This window comes from Culex pipiens, unplaced genomic scaffold (genome assembly GCF_016801865.2).
Source record: "Culex pipiens pallens isolate TS unplaced genomic scaffold, TS_CPP_V2 Cpp_Un0032, whole genome shotgun sequence".
Lineage (NCBI taxonomy): Eukaryota > Metazoa > Arthropoda > Insecta > Diptera > Culicidae > Culex > Culex pipiens.
In genome coordinates, this window is record NW_026292849.1 from 20,409 (window position 1) to 27,438 (window position 7,030).

Genomic DNA, 7,030 nt, shown 5'->3' on the forward strand with positions numbered 1-7,030 from the left:
TTTTTCACCACGAAAAGGTTGTTTCTTCTTCCAACAAGTGGATTTTATTCAACACTTTCGTAACCAAACCTCTGAAAATATTCAATTACAAGTTTTTTGAACATGTATGATTGTAACTGTTTAAAGATTATTTAAAAATAAATAAAATATACATAAATTGTCAATATTTTTGTACATAACAACAATACAATATGGTCCAATATGGATTTGATTTGTGAACAAACAGTGCATCTCTTCACGTAAATGAATGTTTACATTATGAATTTAGTTTTTTGTTCCTTGTTCGAAAAATGTCTAGATTTTAAATAGAACGTAAATTTCGGTTCACTGATCAAATCCGTTTCATTGCCTACTTTTGTTTGTTCCACCACTTTCTTGTTTGTTTTTGCTGCCTGTGCTGAGATAGTTCTAGAAACTTTGTTTCAAACAGGCAGATGCTTCAACAGGAAAAAACAACTACCTACTTTGGCTCACCGGCTCACGTGAGCGCAAAACGCTCCGGTGAGCGTGAGCGAGCACGAGCTACCTGATAAAAACTCACGCTCCAGCTGGAGCGAGCAAGCTTTCCGTGAGCGCTCGCTCATTCGCAACCCTGCCAACAACTTTGCTGAAGACACCAAATTGATCAGAAAATTCACACAAAAGGTACAGATTTTCGAATATTTATGTACCGTCAGTGGGGGTGACTATGGGTCAAAAAACGATACACCTCTCGTATTTTCTTAATAACAAAAACAATTTAAATAACATCGAAAATCTTTCAACGTAGATTTGTTCATAGTTAGTTTACTAACATTTTCCCAAAATATGGGGGATTTTGATGAACACTACCTTAAATGCCAATTGTTTGAAAATTGACCCAATCTTACCCCTTAGAGGGGGTGACATTGGGTCAAATGAAACTAAAATGATGCTCAAATACAACGATATGGTAAAAACAAGTCATCCAACAGTGTTTCTTGTTCGCGGGAATCGTATTGACATGCTCCAATGTTTGAAGTGGAGATTTTCAAACATTTGGGTAGTTTTCGAGCAATTCTAACAAAAATATTAGAAAAATGATTTTTCAAGAGGTCATTTTTAGCCAAAAACGTACCTCAACTTTAGACAGCTGCCAAAATAACAGGATTTGTTCTAGGAACGAGATTTTTTCAGCGAAGTCATCTTAAGATGTCCCCTACACAACCCTTTTAACAGAATTCAGTTTCATTGAGAAGAACCTGAGAAATGGTAAAATCAGTCAAAAATCACTTTGACCCAATCTCACCCCCCAGACCCAATGTCACCCCTACTGACGGTACCATTTTTGTATGGACAGCTGCCAAAATTGTATGAAGACTTGTATGGGTGACACAAAATGGCTTCTTTGATCATAATAAAAGCCCCCAAACAGAGACCACCACGTGGACACTTTTAAGAAATCTCAGACCTCCCACTCCCTCCTCTTGGACAATGTCCATACAAAACAAATCTTTGTTTGTATGAAGCGTTGACAATCGCTGAACATTAAGATGAGATATGAGATACTCCCTGGCTCGAATCTTTAGGTAAAAATAAGTAACTGAGCCCATTTTGAGCCAAATTGGTTAAGGTCTAAAGGTCGCTGATGATCGTTGTAGTTTGTATGAAAAAAATCTCAAAAATGTATGGGGAAAAGCGAAAATTTCACAATTCCATCAAAAGGTGGTGTTGAATGTGTTGGATCGTTGTAAAGTATGAGATTCTAAAACTTATTAAATTAAAAAAAAATGACAAACAACTTTGTCAAAGACCGCAAACCGATCCGAGTTAACCCTGAGGAGTTGTTAGCGATTTCAAGAAGACGGTTTTGTATGAAAAGATTTTTTTTTTTACAATTTCAACGATCGATAGCAACCCTAAAACCTTTACCGATTTGGCTCATTATTGGCACAGTTTCAAACTTTTGCCTAAAAAAATAAAATAAAAATAAATTGCCACCCTAGTTGCCCAGTGAAACATTTCTGGTAGAAATCTTTCCTCACTTGTGCCAACCGAGTACAACGGCGACGACGACGCTGTGCTCGGGGCATTCCCAGCTGCGTCACCAAAAATGTTCGCACGAATGTTTTAAGGCTCACTCGTCACTTGCCGATGCTTGACAGTACTCGCTCTTTATACACTTTCTCTACGTTTTCTTCCGTTTTACCAATGTACCAAAGTGGTAATGAATAATTTATTTTTTTCGTATATTTATTGGTGCGACTTCCGCAGTGGTTGCTTCCACCGTACGTTACTTACCATGAGAAAGTGGAAAATTATCACGTGCCTCAAGTAAAAAAAAAAAAACAAAATTCATAAAAAAGTCAAATGTCAAACGCATCAAAGTGTCAATAATAGGGATGTTTCCCCTTCTTAAATTAATCTGCCTGCAGAAAATCGACATAATTTTTGCCTCTTTTATTTCGGGGGTCAACCTCCCGGAGGCAGTAATTTTCGCTCAAATTTGCTGAATACAAAAGTGCGTAAAGCATCGTAATGATGGCTTCTGGTTTGGTACCAAGTAATCGGCTTCGTGTCACTTATCGCCGGAGGGGGTTTTCCGGGGAAAGGACAATCCGTCATTATTGTTGCAACCGTCCCTTCTAAGTGCAGTTCAATGGGAGGTGCGAATGAAGTCACAGCATGTGACTTTCAGAAATGTTAGTTTTCTAGGGGAGGTTTGGAAATTTTGGTCATGATTTAAAAACTAAATCATTTTGAGATTAAAGCTCATTCATTTACACAATTCGTTGAGTATTGACAGCTGAGTAAATCTCAAAGTTTTAAACAAATCATAAATTCAAATTGAAATGAATGTCTGTTAGATAAAACATCTTTTAGAAATATTTAAAAACATTCTTCATCCTTCCATATTTCAAAACCCAAATTACCAATTTGTCATTGTTCTCGATCCCAAGGAAGAAAGTAATTTATCATAACCTCATAAAAACGGCCTCCCAACCAACAACAAAAAACAATAACACTCCAACGAACCACATCCGCAAAACCCTCAAACTTGAGACTGTCTGCACGGAACAAAATCTGGTCGTTGGATCCGAAAAATATTTGCGACGAATTCGAAAACATTGGAAATTTCCGAAATCATCGAGAATGTTTGCGATATTGGAAAAAATGTTTTCGATATTGAAGCAAAAAGTTTGCAAAATCGCAAACACCATGTTTGCGGCGCATTTTTTTTGCCCAGTCCGCCGCAGCCAATGCGTTACGCTGTCAGGATCAGCTGTTCGCATCTTTCGCAAGTAGATGTTATTTATTTTTATTTTGTTTATCTCGTTGAGTGCCGCAGCAGGTCCGCCTGCTGCTGAGCGGCGTTTTGCTTTTCCCGGATAAAAAAACCCACGATTCTGCGCCGGAAACAGTTCCGAAACGGACAAATCTTCAAGGATTTGGTTCTCGCGGTGGTGCCGGTGCGAGGTGCGAGCCGCGGGGGACGCGAACGGGGCCGTGGTCGCGGCAAGGAAGACTCCAAGGAATGGGTTCCAGTGACCGAGCTGGTGCGCGATGGCAAGATCCGCACCCTGGAGGAGATCTACGTGTACTCGCTCCCGATCCTGAACCGCTCGCTCAAGGACGAATGTGTTGAAGATCATGCCCGTCCAAAAGCAGACTCGCGCCGGTCAGCGTACCCGTTTCAAGGCGTTCGTCGCCATCGGTGACTCTAACGGCCTCATCTGTCTCGGCGTCAAGTGCAGCAAGGAAGTGGCCACCGCCATCCGCGGTGCCATTATCCTGGCCAAGCTGTCGGTCATGCCGGTTCGCCGTGGTTACTGGGGTAACAAGATCGGCAAGCCCCACACCGTGCTCTGCAAGGTCTTTGGCAAGTGCGGTTACCGTCCTGGTGCACCTCAATCCGGTTCGCATTGTGCCGGCCCCGGTCCCGAAGAAGCTGCTGCAGATGGACGGTATCGAGGATTGCGTCGGAGTCGCGAAACTAGAAATCCGGGTCACCATCTACACCAATCTCTCCGGCGGTTCTTCCGCCATGTTACGCTGACAGTGATTCAAAAAACTGGGATGCCGGTTCCAAATTTCGATCTGAATAGTTCAGTCCGGATGAAACTAATCAGACTAAGGTTAGTGTCCAATTTTGGCAAAGCTTTCAAACAAAACTCAAAAGCTTCTTTCCAATTCCAGCCGGCGGAACTTGCCACCCCATCTTTACATTTCCGACGATGATTGACACGGATGTCCGGTATCTTTGTGTCTCGCTAAGCGATTCGAGTTTGGCCAGAACATCGTTGGTGGAGGCCCACATCCATACGACTTCAACAGTATTAGCCATTGCGTACGCCACAGCACCGACGACAACCTATAGCGTTTTTTTTTTCGCCAATGAAACCAGAAAGAAAACAACAACACAAACATAGGAAAAAAATTATACACCACACATACAAAATAAATTACAAAAATACAAAAACAATAAAAATACAAAAATACAAAAATACAAAAATACAAAAATACAAAAATACAAAAATACAAAAATACAAAAATACAAAAATACAAAAATACAAAAATACAAAAATACAAAAATACAAAAATACAAAAATACAAAAATACAAAAATACAAAAATACAAAAATACAAAAATACAAAAATACAAAAATACAAAAATACAAAAATACAAAAATACAAAAATACAAAAATACAAAAATACAAAAATACAAAAATACAAAAATACAAAAATACAAAAATACAAAAATACAAAAATACAAAAATACAAAAATACAAAAATACAAAAATACAAAAATACAAAAATACAAAAATACAAAAATACAAAAATACAAAAATACAAAAATTCAAAAATACAAAAATACAAAAATACAAAAATACAAAAATTCAAAAATACAAAAATACAAAAATACAAAAATACAAAAATACAAAAATACAAAAATACAAAAATACAAAAATACAAAAATACAAAAATACAAAAATACAAAATACAAAAATACAAAAATACAAAAATACAAAAATACAAAAATACAAAAATTCAAAAATACAAAAATACAAAAATACAAAAATACAAAAATACAAAAATACAAAAATACAAAAATACAAAAATACAAAAAAACAAAAATACAAAAATACAAAAATACAAAAATACAAAAATACAAAAATACAAAAATACAAAAATACAAAAATACAAAAATACAAAAATACAAAAATACAAAAATACAAAAATACAAAAATACAAAAATACAAAAATACAAAAATACAAAAATACAAAAATACAAAAATACAAAAATACAAAAATACAAAAATACAAAAATACAAAAATACAAAAATACAAAAATACAAAAATACAAAAATACAAAAATACAAAAATACAAAAATACAAAAATACAAAAATACAAAAATACAAAAATACAAAAATACAAAAATACAAAAATACAAAAATACAAAAATACAAAAATACAAAAATACAAAAATACAAAAATACAAAAATACAAAAATACAAAAATACAAAAATACAAAAATACAAAATACAAAAATACAAAAATACAAAAATACAAAAATACAAAAATACAAAAATACAAAAATACAAAAATACAAAAATACAAAAAAACAAAAATACAAAAATACAAAAATACAAAAATACAAAAATACAAAAAAACAAAAATACAAAAATACAAAAATACAAAAATACAAAAATACAAAAATACAAAAATACAAAAATACAAAAATACAAAAATACAAAAATACAAAAATACAAAATACAAAAATACAAAAATACAAAAATACAAAAATACAAAAATACAAAAATTCAAAAATACAAAAATACAAAAATACAAAAATACAAAAATACAAAAATACAAAAATACAAAAATACAAAAATACAAAAATACAAAAATACAAAAATACAAAAAAACAAAAATACAAAAATACAAAAATACAAAAATACAAAAATACAAAAATACAAAAATACAAAAATACAAAAATACAAAAATACAAAAATACAAAAATACAAAAATACAAAAATACAAAAATACAAAAATACAAAAATACAAAAATACAAAAATACAAAAATACAAAAATACAAAAATACAAAAATACAAAAATACAAAAATACAAAAATACAAAAATACAAAAATACAAAAATACAAAAATACAAAAATACAAAAATACAAAAATACAAAAATACAAAAATACAAAAATACAAAAATACAAAAATACAAAAATACAAAAATACAAAAATACAAAAATACAAAAATACAAAAATACAAAAATACAAAAATACAAAAATACAAAAATACAAAAATACAAAAATACAAAAATACAAAAATACAAAAATACAAAAATACAAAAATACAAAAATACAAAAATACAAAAATACAAAAATACAAAAATACAAAAATACAAAAATACAAAAATACAAAAATACAAAAATACAAAAATACAAAAATACAAAAATACAAAAATACAAAAATACAAAAATACAAAAATACAAAAATACAAAAAATACAAAAATACAAAAATACAAAAATACAAAAATACAAAAATACAAAAATACAAAAATACAAAAAGACAAAAAGTAAAAAAGATTTTTCTATTTTAGTATTTTTGTGTTTTTTTATTTTTGTATTTTTGTATTTTTGTATTTTTGTATTTTTGTATTTTTGTATTTTTGTATTTTTGTATTTTTGTATTTTTGTATTTTTGTATTTTTGTATTTTTGTATTTTTGTATTTTTGTATTTTTGTATTTTTGTATTTTTGTATTTTTGTATTTTTGTATTTTTGTATTTTTGTATTTTTGTATTTTTGTATTTTTGTATTTTTGTATTTTTGTATTTTTGTATTTTTGTATTTTTGTATTTTTGTATTTTTGTATTTTTGTATTTTTGTATTTTTTGTATTTTTGTATTTTTGTATTTTTGTATTTTTGTATTTTTGTATTTTTGTATTTTTGTATTTTTGTATTTTTGTATTTTTGTATTTTTGTATTTTTGTATTTTTGTATTTTTGTATTTTTGTATTTTTGTATTTTTGTATTTTTGTATTTTTGTATTTTTG

The 7,030-nt window shown here is 30.7% G+C and overlaps 1 pseudogene; it reads left to right on the forward strand.

Moving 5' to 3' along the window:
- Window positions 1–3,327: 3,327 nt before the first annotated feature.
- LOC120431679 (40S ribosomal protein S2-like) lies at window positions 3,328–4,148 on the forward strand (annotated as a pseudogene).
- Window positions 4,149–7,030: the final 2,882 nt, after the last annotated feature.